Raw genomic sequence first — 23,643 nt, 5'->3', positions numbered from 1 at the left:
GCAATTTTGTGTTATGCACCTTTTCTTCAACAATCATCTTCTTCAATCCATCAATCTCAGTGGTGTATCTTTTCTGAGCTCTGTAACTCTTATGAAGTCTTCTTCTAAACTTTTAATCTTTTCTTCACTTATCAACTCACTTGCCTCATATCCATTGATGATACTTTGTTTCCTAAAACACTCACTTTCCAGCTTGTCTACTTTTGTTTTCAATTCATTTATTATTTCATTCAAATCAATAGTAGGAGCAGAGTGTACCTGAGATGATGATCCAGCTTCTTTCTCATTCAATGCCATAAATGCCACATTTGCCCTCTTGATATCCTAAACAATGTCTTCTTCATGATTGCTCCAGTCAAAACTACCCTCATGCTGTGTGGTGACAGCCACATTCCCTTGATTTCTGGTTGGTTTTGATTAGTTGGGACTGAGTTGTTTGAAGTTTGAAGGTGTTGATTGTTGTTTCTATGAAAGTTTTGATTCTGAGGCACAATTTGATGATTATTATTCATTTCAGGCTGTTGAAAGTTGTTGAAGTTGGAATTGTAGTTATTGAAGTTGTTGGAATTGTTGTTTCTCTGCTGATTGTGTTGATATTGGTGCTGCTGATTTCTTGACTGGTTTTGGTATTGATTCATCTGGAAGTTTCTTGGCATGTTACATTCTCTGGCAAAATGACCAGGCTGTTGACAGTTATAGCAAATGGCTTTTGACTTGTTAAATCCAATTCTTTCATTTGGCCCTGATAGGAGTGATCTACCAGTCCTGTTGTGTAGCCTTTTGCTTCTAAGAGCCAACATGGCTGCTTGCCATTTCAAATTCATATCTTCCAAATCATCAGCATCTATCTGTTCAAGGTCATCCTGGATGACACTTGTATGAATCAGATTTTTTGCTACAAAAGCATTGTATGATTCTGTAAACATAGAGAACAAAGCCTGTGTTTCACTTCCTTGGCCACTTCCTCCACCAGTGTAAGGTACATGTCCACTTGCCATTGAGGCATAATCAGTATCATCCATAAGTTGGACATTGAACCTTTGCTGGTTTCCATGATGACTTGTACTACCACCAAAAAAAGATTTAGGTGTATTCTCACCATGCTCAACTGGTTCTTCAATGATAGGAATCTGTTGTTGATTTTTGGTTGTCAAGTTTTCCGTTGGTGCAATGAGAGCATTAGTGACCTGGAAACATGACTTCTCTTCTTTTATCATTTCATTCTCAATCATTTCTATTTCTGCAGCCTGAAGGAAGCACACTACATCATCCACCTTTAAGTCATTGAAGTTGGGCTTTTGTAGGATGAACTTGCAAGCAGTGTACCATTCCTTGGGCATTGAGTTAAGCAGCTTGGTATTCAAGTCAAAATCAGTCATGACATAGTTAGTGGTTCTTAGCTCATTCACAATTGCTAAGAATCTTTCCAGAATTTACTTCAATCTCTCTCCATCTTTGTATTTAAATCTCTCTAACTGTTGTTTGAGCCTCTGCTTTTTGATGTTCTTCAGTTCAGTGTTCCCCTCAAACATTTCAAGGATTGCATCATACATAGCCTTAGCTGTGGTGTGATGTGCAACCTTGGTCAATATTTCCCATGACAGACCTAGTTTTATCATGGCTAAGGCCCTGTCATCCACTTTCCTCATTCTGTCTCTTACAGTAGCAGTATTAGCACCATCATTAGTGTTTTGAAGACCAATCTTGATTGAGTTCCACATATCCACATCATTATAGCAAACGGCTGCTTCAAATAAGACCTTCCATTTTGTGAAGTTTTCCTATCCATAGAGTCTAGGAATCTTATTAGTAGACACTTCTTGTTCTTCATAACCAGACATTTTGAAAATCAAAATCAGTTGATTTGTAAAAGACAAGTTTTAAAAACAATCAGATCTGAAAACAGGTGTTCAGATCTGATGAATCTGGTGCGAATACAACAAGAATCAGAGGTAAAGATTTAAACTTTAATTGAAATAAGGAAGAGAAAACACCGGAAAGATGTAGATCTGGACTGAATGAAGAACAGAGCAGCTGACGTCACTCTTTAATGGAACAGTGCTTTGCTTACGTCATTGTTCTTCAAATCTTCAATCAGCAATAATTTCTTACTAAAATAGAAGTGACCAGCTCTGATACCACTTGTCAGGTCCCCGATTGTAGGTTGATCGTTAACAAATTAAGTCATAACTCACACAACAATGTGTTGACAAGAGAGTTAATGACGGGTTGCTATATTTAGAAAGAAAACCGTTTGATAAATGTGGAATCAATAACAAACGATTTGGTCGCTGAGTAATCAAACAAGGTTAACTAGCACACAAGATTCACTCAAAAGATTTCCATTTATATTAAGTTAATCATACAAATGATAATCTATCTAGTGTTTCTTGATGAGAAAGTTTGTCCGTACGATTCTAAGAACGAGCGTCACTTGACAAATATTCTTTCTATTATCGTATTCAGCCGTCCTCTCCAGAGGTGTGCCCTAAATATTCCTTTTATAGGCCTAACACCTCTGGACATCTGTCATTCCTTCTAGAAACCCTAAATATATCGTACATATTCAAATTACATATTCAAAATAATCCTAAGTGTAAAACAAGTTTTCCTGGTAGGCTTTGTAGAAGTAAACTTCTCCGAGTAGACTTTGTGCTTTGCCTTCCTTGTTAGACTTGGTAACCTTGAAGTGTGCCCGGGAACAGTTTTCCGGGTATGCTTTACTTTCCAAAGGAAAATACTCACCAAGCAGACCTCAATCTTATTGATTATATCAAACTTTGCCCTACATAACCTTACTAGCAACCTTGTTCTTCATTGGTCCTATCAACTCCTTGCTTGGAATAAGCTTATTAGCAAAGCGTGCTTGGGATCACTGTACCTTGCTTGAGTTGAACTCTGCCCGATGTTACTTGAGATATTTCATTAAACATCAAGCTTACCTAGACCACTATATTATTAAAGAATACCTTGCCCGATCTTCCAATCACTTGGCTTCAAGAGCTTGGTTAGCCAAGAGCTTACTCTGAAGTAAACATTACTCGGCTATGAAGAAAAAACTTGCTTGATATAGAGAACCTTAACCGAGTATACACTAACTAGTGAACCCTGCCTAGTTAAACACTAAAGTGTGAACCCTGCCCGGATAACCTTTAAAGAAGATTTCAAGAAGATAACCTTGCCCGATAGGCAAAAATATCATGCCCGGCTGAGTAAAACCTTGCTCGGATGTCTTAGGTGTGCCCGACTCCATACTTATCAATATCTGAGGAGGTTGAGAAGATTCCAATCTTCCTTGTAGTCAGTTTTGGGTCAAATCTTGACTCAACACTCCACAGAAAAAAGAGATACTAGATTTTCCTTTTTGAACAACTTTCATTTTGTCCATATAAACACACTGTTGTTCAACTATCACAATATTCTTATAATAAATATAAAAATGAAAAATTTGTCTATGATTTTTAAGACTGAATATTTGTAAAAAAAAAAATTATTATAGTTCTTCTTCAATATGAAGATGTCTCGAAAAATTGAATGTTAATGTACTCTTTAAACATAAACTCTTTTATATATACATTTCAATTTAAAGAAAATATATTTATGACATGTCATTATTAATATTTTTTTATAATAAGTATGTTTAGAATATAATTAATAGCACTAATAATTCAATCAATGGAGATTTCCCAATTAATACGTTATGTTGAATTTATAATTAATAATATATTTAGATCCAAGATTTTTTTTTCTTTTCTATCAATAGAAAAGAAGTGATTTTAGTGTGAATTTAATAGTGAGAATTACTCTTAGAATATTATGCGTTTAGAATTATTTTCTTTTATTAGTATATGTAGATGTTTATATCCTTGCACTTTCTGTCTAATTAATCTTCTTAATCATTTGATGTAATTATATGTATTTACATACAGTTGTACCTCCTTCGACATTTCATTTATCCTATGTTACGATTATAATGTGAGTTTGATTTTAGAAGTTAGAAGCTCATATAATATTTATGAATAATTAATATATTAAACATGCTTTATATATATATATATATATATATATATATATATATATATATATATATATATATATATATATATAACGAGAAGAACAACCAAACACAGTAGATTCCACATAACAAAAATTTGAGAGAGTGTGATGTAGGCAAATCTTACTCTACTCCTGAGAATAGAAAGCATGTTTCTAGCAAGACTCCTAGCTTCTATCCAAACTTACATAACAGTAAAACAAATAAAATATAAAATAATATATTATAATAGTTTAGCATTTAGTACAAATGAAAGAAAATTGATAATAATAATAATAATAAAGAAGGAGGAGGAGGTAAAATTATGACCATTAATAGGGATGGCAATGGGTCAGGTTTAGGTATTCCCAAACCCATACCCTGTTATGAAAGTCCGTCCCAAACCGTCGGGTTTCGGGTTTTCCCATCGGGTTTTGTCAAAAGACCCGTTGGGTATACTCGGCCAAAAACCCATCGGGTTTCTATCAGGTTTTGACAAAATATAACTAATCGATCACAAATAATGATTACCATAAAAATAAAATGTCTCAAATTATTGTTATAAACAACTTTCAACATATGATATATTTAAAATATTTAGAGTATACTATATATAAACATAAAAAATGTTATGTTGGGTATATTGGGTATATAATCGGGTAAATGGGTTAATGTTATCGAGTAGTCGGGTATATTACAAATCCCAAAACCCGTCCCAAACCAAAGAAAATTTTCAAAGTTAATCCCAAACCCGTCCCAAACCCGTCCCAAACCCTAATTGTCAGACCCCAACCAAAGGCGGCGGAACATGCCGGGATACAACGGATTGCTCAAGAACACTATGACACTATTAAGTGACAATATTTAATCAACTCATTAATTTCATGAATCAATAAATAACACATCTTCTTCGTACAAAACAAATTGAATACAAGTAAACAAATATATATTGTTTATTCGACTAATTTCTTATTGGTCTCAAAACAAGCTACGTTCCTCAATTCTTCGTTCAAGCAATTATCAAACCTGTAACATTGCATAAAATAAGCTTTGTCAACACGAATGTTGGTGAGCAATTTTCATAGTTTTGAACAATAAGTAAATAATAGATGAAATCCACAACTCGTATATGGAACAATAAATAATAGCAACAATTTAGATATGCACATAGTAAATAGTTTGAGACACCTTTCTATATGGTAACAACCAAATGTACTTGGATAATAGTTGCCCTATGCTACTAGCAATTAAGCTAAATAGTTAGGGGAGCGTATGATCATACTCAATAGTTTCATAAAGGCCAACCCGCCTAAATCAATAAACATATAGCATGTAATCATGTAAATCAAACACCACCAAATCGAGCATTTATTTAAGTAACATATACTAAAGAGTTTGTGGTTTGATACACAAGTATAAATCAATTGAATTTGAATAAGTTTGCAATGCCACCCCAAAACGTAAGATGGAAAACGGGGGATGAAAAAGTACTCACATGAAATAATAACTTGGAGGGTTGTTTGTGATAAACCGGAATAATAAGTTCAACGAGTGAGGTCTAGGTTAAAAGGGTTTCGGTTTAGAAGATGATCTTGAAAGACTTTAAAGTAAAATAAAATGACAAGTTAAATAATTAACCAAAGTTTGAGGTTTAAAACGTAAATATTTAAGAACTTGAAGTAAAAGTTTTTGAAAAGTAAGTTTGCTCGAAATCAGGTTTCGGTACTCCACTCATTAGTTTTACTTAACCTTTGTTAAGTAAATATGTGAGAATTGGTTTAATGCAGTAGTACACGACCCCTTGTTAGATATACCAAAACAGGATTTTAACGAGTGTTAGGTTAGTTCGGGTCTTTGATGTGTGTCAAATGATGCTCTTTCTAAGTAACTCACAACTAAGCTTTAAATTTATAAAACAAGACTCCTAAAGGAACCGCACAAAACTGGCAAGTGTACCGATCACTAATAGTATAGAACTAAGGAAGTCCGAGTATCGAACACAAGGACACGTGAAAACTTTTTTAATACTTAACCCTAACCAAGACTCACCTAAGAATATTTAAATTATTTTTAATAATTAACTACTTGACCTAACTTACTTTAATTAAATTAAAATACTAAACTTAAAAAGACTTAACTTAATGAAACACTTGATTAAACTTAGAGACTTAACTGCAATTGGAGAAAACGTCTACCTAGGTGTCACACCCCGACTTACGGCATGGGCGTGTGACCAACAGTTGGTACCCGGTTTTGTAAATATATCAAAGTTTGTTTTTAGATGAAGACTTTTAAAACAATTTATATACTTTTGAAACCATTATTAATAAAATATAATTTCTTTTGTTTGAGAAAGCTTCTCGGGGAAGTCTTTTAATTTATAATAATATATTTTTGAAATGACAATTTAATTGTAAACCTTTATTTATAAATAAGATTATTTAGTTTATTTTGAAAGCGTATCGGATAATAGTTCCCGAGTGTTTTATTTATAAACCTCGTTTGTTTTTACAAAGCATATACAATAACGAGCCATCTCTACCTTGCGAACATCCACTTCATGAATGGCTCCAATTCTTGATATTTTAATTTCCTGAAATGTGAAAAAAATACGTTAGCGATATGCTGGTGAACACGCTGACGCTAAAAATATTTTCTTTACTTGATCACCCCTCGAGACTACGTAGGTCTCGGCACATCGTGTCTTAGGAATAACCAAGTTAAAACAACACAATTCATAAAGTTAAGTATCTACACTCGGTTCCCCCAGCAAACACCGCATCGTTCGACTAGTTGAGTGCCAATACGTATAAACAAGGTCAAACTCCCCGTAGGCGAGCGTAATTGTGACCAGGTGTGATGTGCCCATCACATATGTAAGAATCCAGACAAACGTACACGATAGCCTGAGGCCAGTGTTTATACTCTTGTTTATAAATGTTTTAGAGACACTTAGTTTCATGTAACCTTTTCATTTAATACGTTTGACTCGTTTGAAAACAAGTTTGTAAAAGTTAGGGCGTATTCACCTTTTCGATTTGGATCGGCTTCAATACACCGTCCGAGGGTCTTTCCCGTTGCTATCTCGCACCTATAGTACCAGTATAGCCTTTTCTTTTGGATCAGCTTCAATACACTGTCCGAGGGTCTTTCCCTCTTCTTTGTTATCTCGTACCTATAGTACGAGTATAACTTTTTGTTAGTCGGATATACAATCCGGCTTAAGACCTCTAGTCTCTTTTGTAAAATCTTTACCTCGATTTTAATTTCTTTATGAACCTTTAGTTTAGAAACATCTTTTCTTTATTTTAAACCTTTAGTTTAAAATGTTATTTCTTTCTTTTCTTTTTCAAGTTAAAAACTCTTTCTTTTAACTTATTTACTTTTCTTTTCTTTTACAAGATAATCCTCTAGTTTAACTTGTTTTTCTTTTTCTTAAACTCTACGTTTCTTTTTCATAACAAATGTATCATTTTCTTCTCTTATTACTTAAGAATAATAACTTAAATAATAAATAATATTATCAACTATAACCATCTTCTACTTTATCCTTTCCTTTTCTTTTATAATATGTTTGAACCTATAGTTCAACTCATATATTCTTTATTCTCGTATTCGGACCTTTAGTCCGTCATGCTTTCTTTTCTAGAATCGACGTTTTCCAAAACATACACACACACACACACACATATATATATATCATTTAGTTTTTATGATTAATATAAACAATATATATATATTTTCATTTACTTTATTATTATTTAAAATATCTTTAAATAATGCTTTTATCTTTATTTATTAAAAAAGATCATTTCATTAATTTCTTTATTCTTTTTCTTTTTATTATTATTTAAAACCTATTTAAATAATAATCATACTTCATTATAAAGAATTAATACATTTATCTTTCTTTTTATATAATTTATTTGCTTTATTTTCTTTTGTATATTTTCGAGGTATTGACAATACCATTGACTAAGGTTTAAGTCTTTATTATTTTATTAATATTTTATTCGAGCATTATGCCTTGCTTGTTTGGCTTTATTATTTTCTAAACTCACGGACAGCACTTCGACGCTTGTACGTATATCGAGAATCTTGATCAACACCTCCTTGGGGCGCAAATCGAGGCACTCCGGTTTTCAAATCTCATCGGCATGCACTTCGGGACGGGTCGTCGGGTCGTCTCGGGTTGGCACGTACTTCGAGGCGGAACGTCAGGTCGTCTCGGGTCGGCACGTACTTTGAGGCGGAATGTCGGTTCGTCTCGGGTCGACACGTATTTTGATGCGGAATGTTGGTATGTCGGGGTATCGTTGGTTTATTGGTACGGATTACGAGGTAAGATGTCGGGGTTTTATGGTCACGGAAAACGAGGTGGTCGGTACACATTTATCGAGGTATTTTTAGAGAGATGTTAGAGAGAGAAAGTGTGTGAAAATGGTGTGTGAGAAACGAAGTTGGAGTCCTCTGTTTATAAGCTGGCCAGTAGATTCGTTGCGATACACGATGGGCCCAGACATAGCCGTCGCGTATCGCGACGTAGCTATTGTGAGTCACGGGTAGATTTGCCACGTGGCGCCACGTGGCAGCTTTATGCCACATTGTGACACATGGCATGACACGTGTCACTGTGTCATGGCTTTATGCCACGTTGTGACACGTGGCATGACAAGTGTCACATTGTCATGGCTTTATGCCACGTGGTGACACGTGGCAGGACACGTGTCACCGTGTCAGACCTCGTCATCGCGATACACGATGACGTTTGGTCTATGGCCGTCGTGTATCGCGATCAGGCCTCGAGACAGAATTTTCATTTTTTGATTTTTATGTTTAAAACTTGTCATTTTTGGTCCTTTGTATTTTTGAATTTGGTATTCTTGACCCGATATTTTTGTGATGTTACATCCTCCGCACCTTGAAATAATCTCGTCCTCGAGATTGCTTCTTTCTAGAACGAGTAGGGGTATTTCTTTTTCATTTCGGATTCGAGTTTCCAAATATACTCGGAGCCTTGTCGTGAGTCCCTTTTTACTTCAACTTATCTAAACGTTCGTTTCTTTTTCTTTCTTTGTTTTCGAATCTTTGATTTGAATTTTGTCGTTATAAGAATTTTAGATTTTTGTTTATTTCTACTTCTTTTAATTACATTGATAAAGGTTTCTTTGGCTAGATATTTACGTAGATTAAAGATGTGGAATACATCGTATATCCCTTTTGTTTCTTTGGGTAGTCGAAGATGGTGTGCAATAGTACTGATCTGCTCGAATATTATGAATGGTCCTACATTCGTGGACAATTTCGGGTCTAGATATTCGATTATCCCTTGTTTCAGACCAATACACGTGTGTTTGGCTTTTATGTTCATATAACGTATCATAAGGTGTGGCTCAAATGTTTTGCATGGTAATTATTATTCGAGAATTCTATTAGGGAATATAATTATCCAACTTCCACTTAAATCTTTTATACTTGCGCGGAGTATAACCTTGTATGTTTAGATTAGTCTTTTCATTTTGCCCATCTATTTGGGGGATGATAGACAATGCTAAAGTTCAATCGAGTTCTTAACATTTGTTGGAAAGTATCTCATAAATGGGACGTAATTAGATTGTCTTTATTAGAGATTATGAATAGTGGCACACCGTGTAGGAACACGATTTTGTTTACATAATTTCATGCTAATCTATCCATCGAGTACGAATCGTTCATTGGGAGAAATTCGGGCAAACTTTGTTAGTCTATCAACAATAACCTATCTTGTATTGTTTTGGCAGAATTCTTGGGAAGTTTCGTAATACAGTTCATGATTATCTTTACTTATTTCTACATGGGGAGTTTGGGTTGTTTAAAGTAATCTAAAGTTTTCTTGTGCTCGATTTTGACTTGTAAATGAATTTGATCTTTCATTACGTATGAAGTGATATCTTGTTCATGTTCTTCTACTAATAATTCGATTTAAGGTTTGTGGTATGTTTTATCATTTTTTGAGTGTATTTTGTACTCATGAGCTTTTTTTATTATCGTCTCGTATAACTTTCCATTATTGGTATCAAATTTTGGTTTTCGAGTATAAGGATTTCGTCATCTCTCTTAATTTTAACAAATTGATTGTATCATAACATTTCTCTACAGAGATTTGATTTTTGTTAATTACTTACTCTTGAGGTTTTTCTTACTTTTGCTTTGTGTATGTTTACTTAGAGTTTTAAACTTCTAAAACTCCAATATTCTAATTCTCCATATTTCTTTTTTTCGTTTTTGGGTAATAAAATCTTCAAACTTAATGGTTTTGTCTTTAGCAATTATTTGGATCTACTATCTTAAGTAGATGTTCTAATTCTGTACCATCTTGTTTTATATTTATTCTTTTAATAATTATGCAATCTTCTTTGTAACTATATTTCCGTGATTTGATAAGGAATAGATAACCTCCTTCTATAGTTATCTTGTTTGACTTTTCACTAATATTTCCTAGTGTTGTAGTATATCTCTTTTGTTAATTCTATGCCTTTGGATAGTAAGTTTATAATTTAGAATGTCGTAAGTAACTGTAAAATCGCTAAACACAGTGCCCAATTGTGTTCAATTATTTACCTTACCTTCAGTATTCTAAATATTAACTAGATATTTCTCGGATTCAATCTATCGAATTTCTTTTGCAGAATCTTCATGACATTCTATCCTTTTTAGCTTACTCATTCTTGATAGCTTTCAAGATTTTCATACTTGTTTTACGTAATTCCTTGATTCATAATTTTGACAGATTCTTTCCGTTTATTTCTCTTGAACGTTTAAAGTTCGGATAATTGATTTTCTTTGAATAAACATGCTTTGTTTAATTCATCATTCATTTTAGTTCATCTTTCTATAGATGATGATTTATTAACATACTTTCTTGTATTTTGAAAATTTTACTATTTCTTTTCCTTTACATATAAGCATTCTTGTGTATAGACACGATTTATATGCTAATATTTTCTTTATACATATTAGGGAGTTAATTATCCATTCATTGTTACAAAATCTCTTGTTTATAACGAGTTTGCAAAACGGGTTACAAGATTTAACTAAGACTAATAGGTATTTACAAAAGTTAACATTCTTTTGACCTATTCTTGTTTTTGTTTGATTGTCTTTGACATCTTCATATATTTGTCGTAAGTGTTTCAACGTTCATCTTTGCTCTTACTTGTTTGATTTTCCGTATATTCGTTCTTGTAATGTCATTTTCTCTTACAGAAAGTGCACATGATTATTTTGTTTAGCATTTTTCCATGATGCATTTTTTCCACAGTTTTCACATATGGGTCTGGTGAATTTAAGCGATCATTTTCCTTCCTTACTTTTCTTCACTTCTTTTGTTTTATTAATCTCTTTTTCTTTCGGTTTTTATTACACTTTTGGCTACCATCATAACTTCGGAGGTTATTTGTGGTACATGTAATTTTACTTATTCTTTTTGTCCCTTTTGGTAGCCCAGATATATATTTTTTCAAACTCCAAATTATCTAATCGCGGAGTTACTTGACAATATTGTAATAATTTTAGCATTGTATTCCTTGAGATTGTTATTAACGACCTTCTAATCCCACGGCAGGATTTGATCTTGTTTGATTTTATTAATTGGGCAAAATTTCTGTAAAATAAGATCTTTTAAATTTATTCTAACTTAAATTGTACATCACTTCATTTCCTATATCTTGAATAAATATACTCCACACTCAAGAGCTTTATGTTTGAACATTTTCGAAGAACACCAAATGATTTGTTCACTTGTGCAAGCAATATTGCTCAATATTGACTTTAGTTCTTTAAGCCATTTCAAGGTGGATACGGTATTTTTGTTTCTACGGAATTTCTTAGGTTCATAGGCTTTATAACTCTTAAAAACATTTTTCCGGTTGAGGTTTAGGTTTCTTCTTATTCCTTAATTTGTTCTTATGACTAATTTGGTTACAACTTTCTTTTGAAGAATTAAGCTCGATTTATTTTTTTTTATTTTTTTTATAATTGTCTAGGGTCATTAAGCATTTTCTTTTCATTACCGGAGCCATAGCTTCATTAATCATCTCCCGAATTATGTCTATCAATTGGTCAGTCATTTCTTTATTTTTAACGTTCCTCTCACTATTAACTTCTTTGGAAGGGTTTCCTTCTATATCCCCTTCTTTTGACATGTTACAATAATCCATAGATAGGTTTAATACTTAAAGGAATCAAAATCTATCTTGTATTGTGCAAGATTTTCTATTACGAATTGGTTTTAGAAAAATCAGGGGTTACCAATTAGATGAATCAATTGTTTTTATCCTTTATAATTCCTTTTACTTATTCATCATGAATGTGGATCTTTATTTCTTTATATCTATTAATTGATTTACTTGATCCTGTTTCAAGTATTTTTCCTTTACTGTTTTCAAACATTTCCTTTTTTTTTGTTTGCTATAACCCCTTTACTATTCATATAGTAAATTTTGGAGTAAAGCTAATTTCGTATTTTCTTCTTCCTTTTCTATCGGAAGTTGCCTTGTTCTTTTAGTCAAATGACTATTTACACATTATAATTTAGATGTAAAAATGTTCTTATCCGTATTCGTTATATCTTATCCTTAACAATTTTTATATATATATATATATACTAGTAGGTACATAATCCTGATTATTTACCAAATGCATATTTAATAAGATCACATTAGCCTAGGCTAAAATGAAGTTGAATGTGCAAGTAAACAACTATTGATGTATAGTTGTATACACTTGTAAAGCATCGAACCATTTAACAGATTAAGTAAACATAAGCCATGTCCAATAAACAAACCATTCTACGCTTAAAAACATAATATATTCCTTGAACTCAAAATGTTACACAATTTATATCAAGATGAAGATATAAAATAAACAAACTGCAACCCGAAATAAAGTTTCGTTCAACCCCAAATTAAATGATGAACTAAACAACACGTGTAATCTGTTCCGAACTTGACTCAAACATTTAGCCCAACTCATTTATATGTTATCTGCATTTTTTATTCCTTGTATTAAATTATTAATGTCACAAGTTTATACCTATGTTAGAACAAAAAAGTTAAAATGCTACCATTTCCAACTCCTCTAAGGCCTTTGCTGGAGTCGTTTCGTTAAACATGCACGAAAGATCATCTTGATTCTCGGTTACATTGTTCCATAGGCTATTAGAAACATCTGCTTACAACCATTTTAACAGATTAATATTTAAAAAAAAACTATCATATGTTGATCATGTTAATGAGAGAGAAACGATAAACAATCGTATGCTGAACCGAATCGTACTTGTTTGCAAACTGTAGTCTTCATCTTGCCAATCCCACATAAAATCATGAACAAAATCAAATTCCAGATCCTTAACTTCATTCAAATCTTTATTTAGCATGCAAAAGAGTTTGACATGAACCCGACAAAGTGAACGGGCTGTGTTTGCAGGTTGGCGGGGCCAACCAGACATGAACCCAAAAATTTGAAACGAACCCGAACACAACTCGCATATTCACAGGTTGACCCAAAGCCGACCCGTTAGACCTGAAATTTTTTGGTCATTAAACTGAAGCTCATACATACCTAAATATACTTTTCATATATAGAAAGGTAAATGAACGAACCTTGTCACCTTGTGAACCAACCGAAGCGGTTACAATAACAGATTATGTTTTCTCAGACCCCGCCTTATCCGATGACTTCTTCTTCCACAGTCAACTCATATTGACTGTATATTTACACAAAATAAACAAATAATAAAATCAAACAAAAAATGATAATGTTGGAATCTTGATAGAAATGGGGACCTTTTTGCTGATACAGGGCATTCAGAAACCTTAGTACCAGCTAAAAGCTTATTAGAATTATCATTTTCAATAACTATTTACTTTTGAAGAAGGTTACAGATCAAGACATAACACCAACAGGCTAGAAAACAATGGTCAGAATTCAAATTCTGGAAAAATTAATAAAGTAAAAAAGTGAAAAAGGAAAAAAATAACAAAAAGCTTTTTAAAATAAAAAATGACAGAAAGTGAAGGCATAAAATAATTTCAAGGGAATCCAATATTCCAATCCTACAAGAATGACATATTTACAGGCTTCACCAAATCTGGTGTTTTATTATTATTTAAAATTTAATAATAAATAATAATAATAATAATATATTAATAATAACACCAACATAAATTTAGGAGAAATCAAACCTAATCAGAATATTATATTAATTAATTAAAATACTTCAAATTAAATAACGCAACATCAATTACAGACATTTCCAGCTCACAAACACAACCAAGCAAAAAACAATTTTCATGACCTATCGATTCCGTTCCAACTCGAACCTGTTTCGACCCAACCCAAAGCAACCCTTTTTCAATTTGACCTGTTTCGACCCTAACCCGTTGCCACCCAACACAAAACGACCTTTTATCAAGTTGACCCGTTTCGATCCTAACCCGTTGCCACCCGACCCAAAACAACCTTTTTTTAATTTGACCCGTTTTGACCCTAAACCGATGTCACCTGACCCAAAACGACCCTTTTTTTAATTTGACATGTTTCTACCCTGACCCAACCCAACCCAGCCCAGCCCAAAACGACCCTTTTTTATTTGACCTGTTTTGACCCAAACCCATTTCGACCCAGACCCGTTCCGACCCGACACTTTTGTCAGTCACCTGCTAATAATTCAATCTTTATCAGTTATCACAAATCACCGAAATTCATATCCAACTGAAGATCAGTAAAGTTGAATAACACTTAATCGATAACAACAGTAATATAAATATTGCAATATTAAATTAAATTTGAAACTTAATTAGATAAAAAAATATATATATAGTCTCGAGACCAGTGCAAAAACAGAAACAGAAACAAAATCCTAACAAAAGTTAAAAGATCATACCATCTTCTTCTTTGTTGTCTTTGGCTTTTCACATTTATTTGATTGAAACGACGTTTAATAAAAACCATACAGGAGTGAAACAATGAGCCTGCAATCGCTTCCTAAAACAAATTATGGTGCAATCCTTACTTAGTGAGCAGTGAAATCAAATACGTATACGAATTTAAACAAGCTCGAACCTGGGTATAGGAATTTACCTGATTAGTCGAACAAGAACGATTGTCGTCGTATCTTGGTTGCCGAAAAGTCTAAGACACTAACCCTCCCTGGCATCATCGATCTTCAAAAGGGAAAGAACCCCAAATGTCTTAAACGTCAGCAGTTAGGGTACAAATGCTTAGATTTAGAAAAACATGTACAAAAATTAAAAAAATACAAATGAAAACATAAACTGAATCAAAAGTTGTACATAAAGACATTACCTCAAGAAATCAATATGAACCCTTAAAGTCTCCGCCGTCTGATATGCACCATCAAAATAGTCACAGACCCCATCTTGCCGACCGTATTGTGACCTAAACCCTAGGTTGGTAAAAAAAAAACACAAAGTTAAAGATCAGGTCAAAATACGTATCGATTTACAGAAAGCTCAAATGTAGGTATAATTTTTTACCTGATTTGTCAAACCAGAATGACTTTCGGTGAATTTAGTCGCCGGAAAGTCAGTTCCACTGTCGGAACCCTAACTTCTGCCATCACCGTCGATCTTAAGAAGGCCTGGTAGCGACGAAGGCCCTCTTAGCAACTCCGTCGCAGGCCCTAAAAGTCAGAAAACTGGGTGATTTGTTTTTAGAAAAGTAGTGATTTGGTAAAAAGCTTATTAATAAATTAGACTAAAAGGTAATGGGTGATATATCAATCTCATAAATGGACTAAATTGTAGCAGGCCTAGAAATTTAAATGAATATTCAAATGAATGTAAACGAACAAACCTAAACTAATGAACAAAAATGAACGCACGTAAGTAAACATTCACAAACATAAATGCACTAACAGGGCATGTGTCCATGTTCGTACGTTTATTAACTAAACGAACTTCCCGCGAACAGTTCACAAATGTTTCACTAAGCGTTTGGATCGTTTACATGCCTACAAGTATGTTGTTCAAAAAGAAGGATTTTGATTGGAAATAATAAGCTGTGCTTTTATTTAAGGATAAAAACAACAAAAATGAGCATAAACTTGATAATCCACATTACCTGTTAAAGAAGTGAGTAGGAGACAATACACCAAATGGAGCACCCATCGCTAAAAGAAGATCGCTCCGTTTATTTTAGGGTAATGTGTTCAAATTTGGCAGATCCTACACAAAATTATTTTCCACTCATTCCTGTGAATTATGCAACTGAAACAAAAACAAATAAAAAGCAGCAAAACCAGATTTAATGGGCTCTTGATTGATATCATTGTTTCTTTACACACAAAACTTAAGGCATACAAAAACAGAAGAAATACCTCAAAGCTTCTAGACGAAAGTTTTAGTATAGCAACTCGAGTTGTCAGTTTTCCAGTTAGGCTCGGTTCAATCGGTTCAAGTTGACTTTTGAATGTAGACCGTGAAGCCTGAAATAATCACTTAAAATATAAGTATTCCTACAACTAAATAGGGATGTCAACTCGGGTCTTGTTATGTTTAACGCGTTAGAAACGACGCGCTTAACACAAGTATCAAACATGAATACAACTCGTTTAACTACTTTATATGTCAAGGCTATAAAACAGTTGTACGTTTCATGTTACAATAAGGAGAAATGATGGAGCCTAGCATACTAATTTCAATTTTTTTTTTAAAATCACACAACATACTTTTTTTTATTAACATGTCTTAATGTGTTTTAGACAAGTGCCTAATTGACAGGCCTGCAACTAAATAGATATATTTAAGTATGATTGAAAGAACTATACTATTCGAGAATTGGTGGAATGTTTACCTCCTTTGTGTAGAATCAAAATATGGTTGATGACCATCATTGTAAAAAGACAGAGTCCAACCAACTTCCCAGCCATGATCCAACGATCCAGATGAAGCACCCATTAAAGATTGGAGAGCCGCAGACGAAGCACGGATGTCGATCTTTATTTGTCATAATCCAAAAAGTTCGCATTTTTTAAAACTTTCTTATACAAATATGATTACAAAAGATATAATATTCCAATGGTAAATAATTATCTTAACAAAATGATTTAGAAAGATATGAGTTCCGTATACACTTTGGAAGACTTTGGCATGTTTTCTTTTCATCTTACATATTTAAGATACGTGCACATGTTGTGGCCTTCATGTCCATGTAGACATTTAACCACGTTCACTCCCATGACCTTCATGCACATTTCACTTTCCATGTTTCAAGTTATAATTAATTAACCGTAGTATCCACGTTCCCATTTCTCATTCATGTTAGTTTGTTTTGTAGCCTATAAAAGGCATTTCAATTATGATATTAAGAAGTAGAAAATTATGAAGTAAAATATCTTGTTCTTCCTTTTATTTCTTTGGAGTTTGATCCACTCAACGGATTAACTATCTTGGGAGATTATCCATCTCGAATCGGCTCTATCAAATGGTGCTTTCATTCTTGAACCCTATGCCTTCCTACCATGAACCAAAACCTCTTAAACAAACCATAACTGCCCTTGCCGATGCCATCTTGGAACAATCTGTTGCTATGAAGGAGTTTTCCTCCGCCTTGAATACCCTCGTCACTGCTTTTGCCGACGCCCAAGCTGCTCACTTTGAACAAACCAAACTCTTATTATCATTAGCCAAGTCCCTTACTAAACTGAAACCGTCATTGGAAGCGTTTGACCCACCACCGAAAACAATACCAGTCACTCCGTTCATATCAGCACCTACCTTACAAACCTTCCAAAAACCCATACATTCTGCCCATGCCACTGTCTTAAATCCAGACCCAAAACGGACATCAACCACCTCACCCAAACCAGTTCCCAAACACGCAAATGGTTCCACCAAAAGTCAAAACCATAACAGTCTCGTTACCACCCGAGTTTCTACATTGAATTCCGTGGAACAAAATGCAGCCGGAAGACACAAGTGGCAGCCGCCGTGGCGTCCGATTGACACCGCTCCGAATGCCGTTGGAAGAGTCGAATGGCGACCTCCATGGGATTTCATACCATCCTTGAGGACAAGGCCATTTTTAGGGCGGGAGTATTGATACGTGCACATGTTGTGACCTTCATGTCCATGTAGACATTTAACCACGTTCACTCCCATGACCTTCATTCACATTTCACTTTCCATGTTTCAAGTTATAATTAATTAAGCGTAGTATCCACGTTCCCATTTCTCATTCATGTTAGTTTGTTTTGTAGCCTATAAAAGGCATTTCAATTATGATATTAAGAAGTAGAAAATTATGAAGTAAAATATCTTGTTCTTTCTTTTATTTCTTTGGAGTTTGATCCACTCAACGGATTAACTATCTTGGGAGATTAGCCATCTCGAATCGGCTCTATCAAATGGGTTCGAGAATGAAAGCACCATTTGATAGAAGCCGGATTCGAGATGGCTAATCTCCCAAGATAGTGACCCTTTGAGCGGGTTAGACTCCAAAGAAATAAGATAAGGAACAAGACATGTAATTTACTTCAATATTCTTCTTATTATTAAACATAACAATAATGCCTTATATAGGCTTACAAACTTGAAGAGATAAACATGCAAGTGTAATAACTATTGAGAACATGGACTAATAAGAAACTACCCACTAACATCAAAATAAACAAACTAGTAAAATATTAAAAGGAAACTAATTAAAACAAGAAGTTGCATATTGAACGTGGGTTGACCAAGGGGTATTGCATAGCATGAAGACTTGAACGTGGGATCATATCAGTAAACCCAAAAATTGATACAATTTTCATGAGGAAGGGTATATTACATCCTAACTTTTGAGCATTCATATCACACCTGGACTTTTTGTAATTTCACTTTGATCTTTAAGTCACAGAGTGCATATTTTATTAGCAGTAATTTAGCACCAACAAGTAATTTATTAGAAAAAAATGCAGTAGAAGCAAAATGTATATACCAAAGCCATAAGTTCAGCAGGAAGCCAGTGATGAGTTTCACTTTCAGACTTTGTAACATTCCCCTGCAAGAATAAACAAAAATGAAATAAATAGAGGTGGTAAATGGGTCAAGATGGGCCGTAGGGTAACGGGTCAAATGGGTTCCGCCAAAAAGGGGTAAAAAGTTTTAAACTTTTGCAAACCGAGCGGTTAGTTTGGGTTACCTTGATAAAAAAAAAATAAACCTGTTATCAAATAAAATGATTTGGGAGGTTTTATAAACTAAATATACGTTAGACGAATCTCGGTACCCACTCACTCATTCAACCCGTTATCTTGTTTTACCTGTTTGACGTTACCACGATAAAACATAACTTGTAACTAAATAACTATGCAGTTAATGCGGGAAAAAAATCGAATATCGGTCAAGGACAAATATTGAGATATCGGTTATTGCGTTGGGATATCGGTAGTTTTAATATCATGCCGAATTTATATACGTACATGTATAAAAACATACATATATATATAATTATTAATAGTAATATCGAAAGTCAATACTCAAAAGTGTCAATATTTGAAACATGGTTTAATCGTAAGCCATCAAATCTTCCTCGGAGTCCACATCAACCAAGGCATCCAAAATATAGGTCAATATCTCGGTACCAATATTCTGACCGATATTTTACTTGGGGACCGATACATCACCGATATTAAGTTATTAACTGCCTAGACTAAATAAAATAAAAAGGAAAGTGATTAGTTTCACCTCTGCCATTATATCAACTGTGCACCAGGTATCAACTCGGGTTTGACCTGGTCAATCTTATAAGAAAAAAAAACATAGTTACACACCAGTAATAACTAACTCTATAGCATAATAACAAAGTAATAAAGTGAATTGTAACCTGAGAAGAGATGTTAATAATATCCCTGTGTTTTGATGCAAGAAATGGTTCAATTATTGATGCAACTATTATAACCAATGAACCAACATCAAAACAATTAGGTAATATGATCCCAGATGATGAAAGAGTAGTTGTTCCAGAGCTACAAATAACCAAAAAAATATATATTAAACTTAATAAATAATATGTAAAAAAAACATGGAATTGGTTGTTAGTTTGTTAGATAGATAGATAGATACAAGTAATGATGGAAAACATGTTTTTGCATCTTCAATCATGGAAAACTAAAAAAAATCATGAATTCATTGAGATTTTGGTATCATACGTGGGTATGGAAGACTACTGGATTGAGATGGTGGCTAGGGTTCTTGGGAGAGAAGAATTAGTGTGTGAATGGGTGATGGTTTTGAGTAGGTGAGAGAAAGAGAGATAGAAGATTGGGTGTATAACCTTTTACCTTTTTATGAGATTCGCTCAGTGGGGTTTGAGGGGGAACTCAAATTTTCAAGTACATGATCATCAATTATACTTTGAGCTGTTGTATGATATGCATTGTATGATATGCATATATGTTTGAACACACTTAAAATTAAGAGTTTTTGTTAAATGACAAGTTTTCCCTTCCTATATGTATTTTAATATAGTGTGTATATATATATATATAACATTTAAATTTTGATATTGTTAATTTAAGTATTTAAACTAAACTTATAAAATATTAAAATAAAATTTTTATCTATCACTTGATCAAAACCTAGGTATAATACCTAATTCTTTAAGATCGATGGCTCTGATACCAACCTGTCACATCCCGACTTATGGCCTGGGCATGTGACCAACAGTTGGTACCGGTTTTATAAATATATCAGAGTTTGTTTTTAGCGGAAGACTTTTATAACTATTCATATACTTTTGAAACCATTATTAATAAAATATAATTTCCTTTGTTTGAGAAAGCTTCTCGAGGAAGTCTTTTAATTTATAATAATATATTTTTGAAATGACTATTTAATTGTAAACATTTATTTATAAAAGATTATTTAGTTTATTTAGAAAGTGTATCGGATAATAATTCCCGAGTGTTTTATTTATAAACCTCGTTTGATTTTTACAAAGCATATTGTTTACATTCTTTCAATAATAATCCATCTCCACCTTGCGAACATCCACTTCATGAATGGCTCTAATTCTTGATACTTTAATTTCCTGAAATGTAAAAAAAATACGTCAGCGATATGCTGGTGAACACGCTGACGCTAAAAATATTTTCTTTACTTGATCACCCTTCAAGACTACGTAGGCCTCGGCCCATCGTGGCTTAGGAATAAGCAAGTTAAAACAACACATTTCATAAAGTTAAGTCTTTACACTCGGTTCCCCCAGCAAACACCGCAGCGTTCGACTAGTTGAGTGCCTATACGTATACACATGGTCATACTCCCCGCAGGTGAGCGTAATTGTGACCAGGTGTGATGTGCCCATCACATATGTAAGAATCCAGACAAACGTACACGATAGCCTGAGGCCAGTGTTTATACTCTTGTTTATAAATGTTTTAGAGACACTTAGTTTCATGTAACCTTTTCATTTAATACGTTTGACTCGTTTGAAAACAAGTTTGTAAAAGTTAGGGCGTATTCACCTTTTCGATTTGGATCGGCTTCAATACACCGTCCGAGGGTCTTTCCCGTTGCTATCTCGCACATATAGTACCAGTATAGCCTTTTCTTTTGGATCAGCTTCAATACACTGTCCGAGGGTCTTTCCCTCTTCTTTGTTATCTCGTACCTATAGTACGAGTATAACTTTTTGTTAGTCGGATATACAATCCGGCTTAAGACCTCTAGTCTCTTTTGTAAAATCTTTACCTCGATTTTAATTTCTTTATGAACCTTTAGTTTAGAAACATCTTTTCTTTATTTTAAACCTTTAGTTTAAAATGTTATTTCTTTCTTTTCTTTTTCAAGTTAAAAACTCTTTCTTTTAACTTATTTACTTTTCTTTTCTTTTACAAGATAATCCTCTAGTTTAACTTGTTTTTCTTTTTCTTAAACTCTACGTTTCTTTTTCATAACAAATGTATCATTTTCTTCTCTTATTACTTAAGAATAATAACTTAAATAATAAATAATATTATCAACTATAACCATCTTCTACTTTATCCTTTCCTTTTCTTTTATAATATGTTTGAACCTATAGTTCAAATCATATATTCTTTATTCTCATATTCGGACCTTTAGTCCGTCATGTTTTCTTTTCTAGAATCGACGTTTTCCAAAACATATACATACATATATATATATATATCATTTAGTTTATATGATTAATATAAACAATATATATATTTTCATTTACTTTATTGCTATTTAAAATATATTTAAATAATACTTTTATCTTTATTTATTAAAAAAGATCATTTCATTAATTTATTTATTGTGTTTCTTTTTATTATTATTTAAAATCTATTTAAAAAATAATCATACTTCATAATAAAGAATTAATACTTTTATTTTTCTTTTTATATAATTTCTTTGCTTTATTTTCTTTTGTATATTTTCGAGGTATTGACTATACCCTTGACTAGGGTCTAAGCCTTTATTATTTTATTAATATTTTATTCGGGCATTATGCCTACCTTGTTTGGCTTTATTATTTTCTAAACTCACGGGCAGCACTTCGACTCTTGTACGTATATCGAGAATCTTGATCAACACTTCCTTGGCGCGCAAATCGAGGCATGCCGGTCTTCAAATCTCATCGGCATGCACTTCGGGGCGGGTCGTCGGGTCGTCTCGGGTCGGCACGTACTTCGAGGCGGAATGTCGGGTCGTCTCGAGTCAACACGTATTTGAGGCGGAATGTTGGTATGTCGGGGTATCGTTGGTTTATTTGTACGGATTATGAGGTAAGATGTCGGGGTTTTATGGTCACGGAAAACGAGGAGGTTGGTACACATTTATCGAGGTATTTTTAGAGAGATGTTAGTGAGAGAATGTGTGTGTGAAAATGAAGTTGGAGTCCTCTATTTATAAGCTGGCCAGGAGACTCGTCACGATACGCGATGGGCCCAGACATAGCTGTCGCGTATCGCGACGTAGCTATTGTGAGTCACGGGTAGGTTTGCCACGTGGCGCCAAGTGGCTGACGCGGTGCCACGTGGTGACACGTGGCGAGCTTTATGCCACATTGTGACACGTGGCATGACACGTGTCACAGTGTCATGGCTTTATGCCACGTTGTGACACGTGGCATGACGCGTGTCACATTGTCATGGTTTTATGCCACGTGGTGACACGTTGCAGGACACGTGTTACCGTGTCAGACCTCGTCATCGCGATACGCGATGACTTTTGGTCTATGGCCGTCGCGTATCGCGATCAGGCCTCGAGACAAAATTTTTATTTTTTGATTTTTATGTTTAATACTTGTCATTTTTGGTCCTTTATCTTTTTAAATTTGGTATTCTTGACCCGATATTTTCGTGATGTTACACTAGGTAAGAATCATATTGAAGGTATAATAAGATAATGGATTGAAGAATCTCACGACACCGGTTTCTAAGGATGACACAACTAAGGCTCACTCAAGAAAGCTAGATCACCTCTCGGTGTCACTAACAAACTCTAACTTACACTTAATGGATTTTAAGAACAAAACCGGGAAACGAGTTGTTAAAGTGTTCTAATGCCGACTCTCCTCTCGGAATCACTGACACACTACCCTAATGGAGACGAATACTACGC

The 23,643-nt window shown here is 33.8% G+C and overlaps 1 long non-coding RNA gene across 1 annotated transcript; it reads right to left on the bottom strand.

Annotated features, from left to right (window-relative positions):
- Window positions 1–21,054: 21,054 nt before the first annotated feature.
- On the bottom strand, window positions 21,055–22,670 carry LOC143593113 (uncharacterized). Its single transcript, XR_013146044.1, has 3 exons — window positions 22,536–22,670; window positions 21,543–21,688; window positions 21,055–21,106 (listed from the first exon to the last, which is right to left on the bottom strand). It is a non-coding gene; the product is annotated as an uncharacterized LOC143593113 (long non-coding RNA).
- Window positions 22,671–23,643: the final 973 nt, after the last annotated feature.

This window comes from Bidens hawaiensis, unplaced genomic scaffold (assembly GCF_021521415.1).
Source record: "Bidens hawaiensis isolate Kalapana, Puna unplaced genomic scaffold, B.hawaiensis_p1.1 tig00041696_1, whole genome shotgun sequence".
Taxonomy (NCBI): domain Eukaryota; kingdom Viridiplantae; phylum Streptophyta; class Magnoliopsida; order Asterales; family Asteraceae; genus Bidens; species Bidens hawaiensis.
This window is presented reverse-complemented; position numbering and strand designations above follow the sequence as displayed.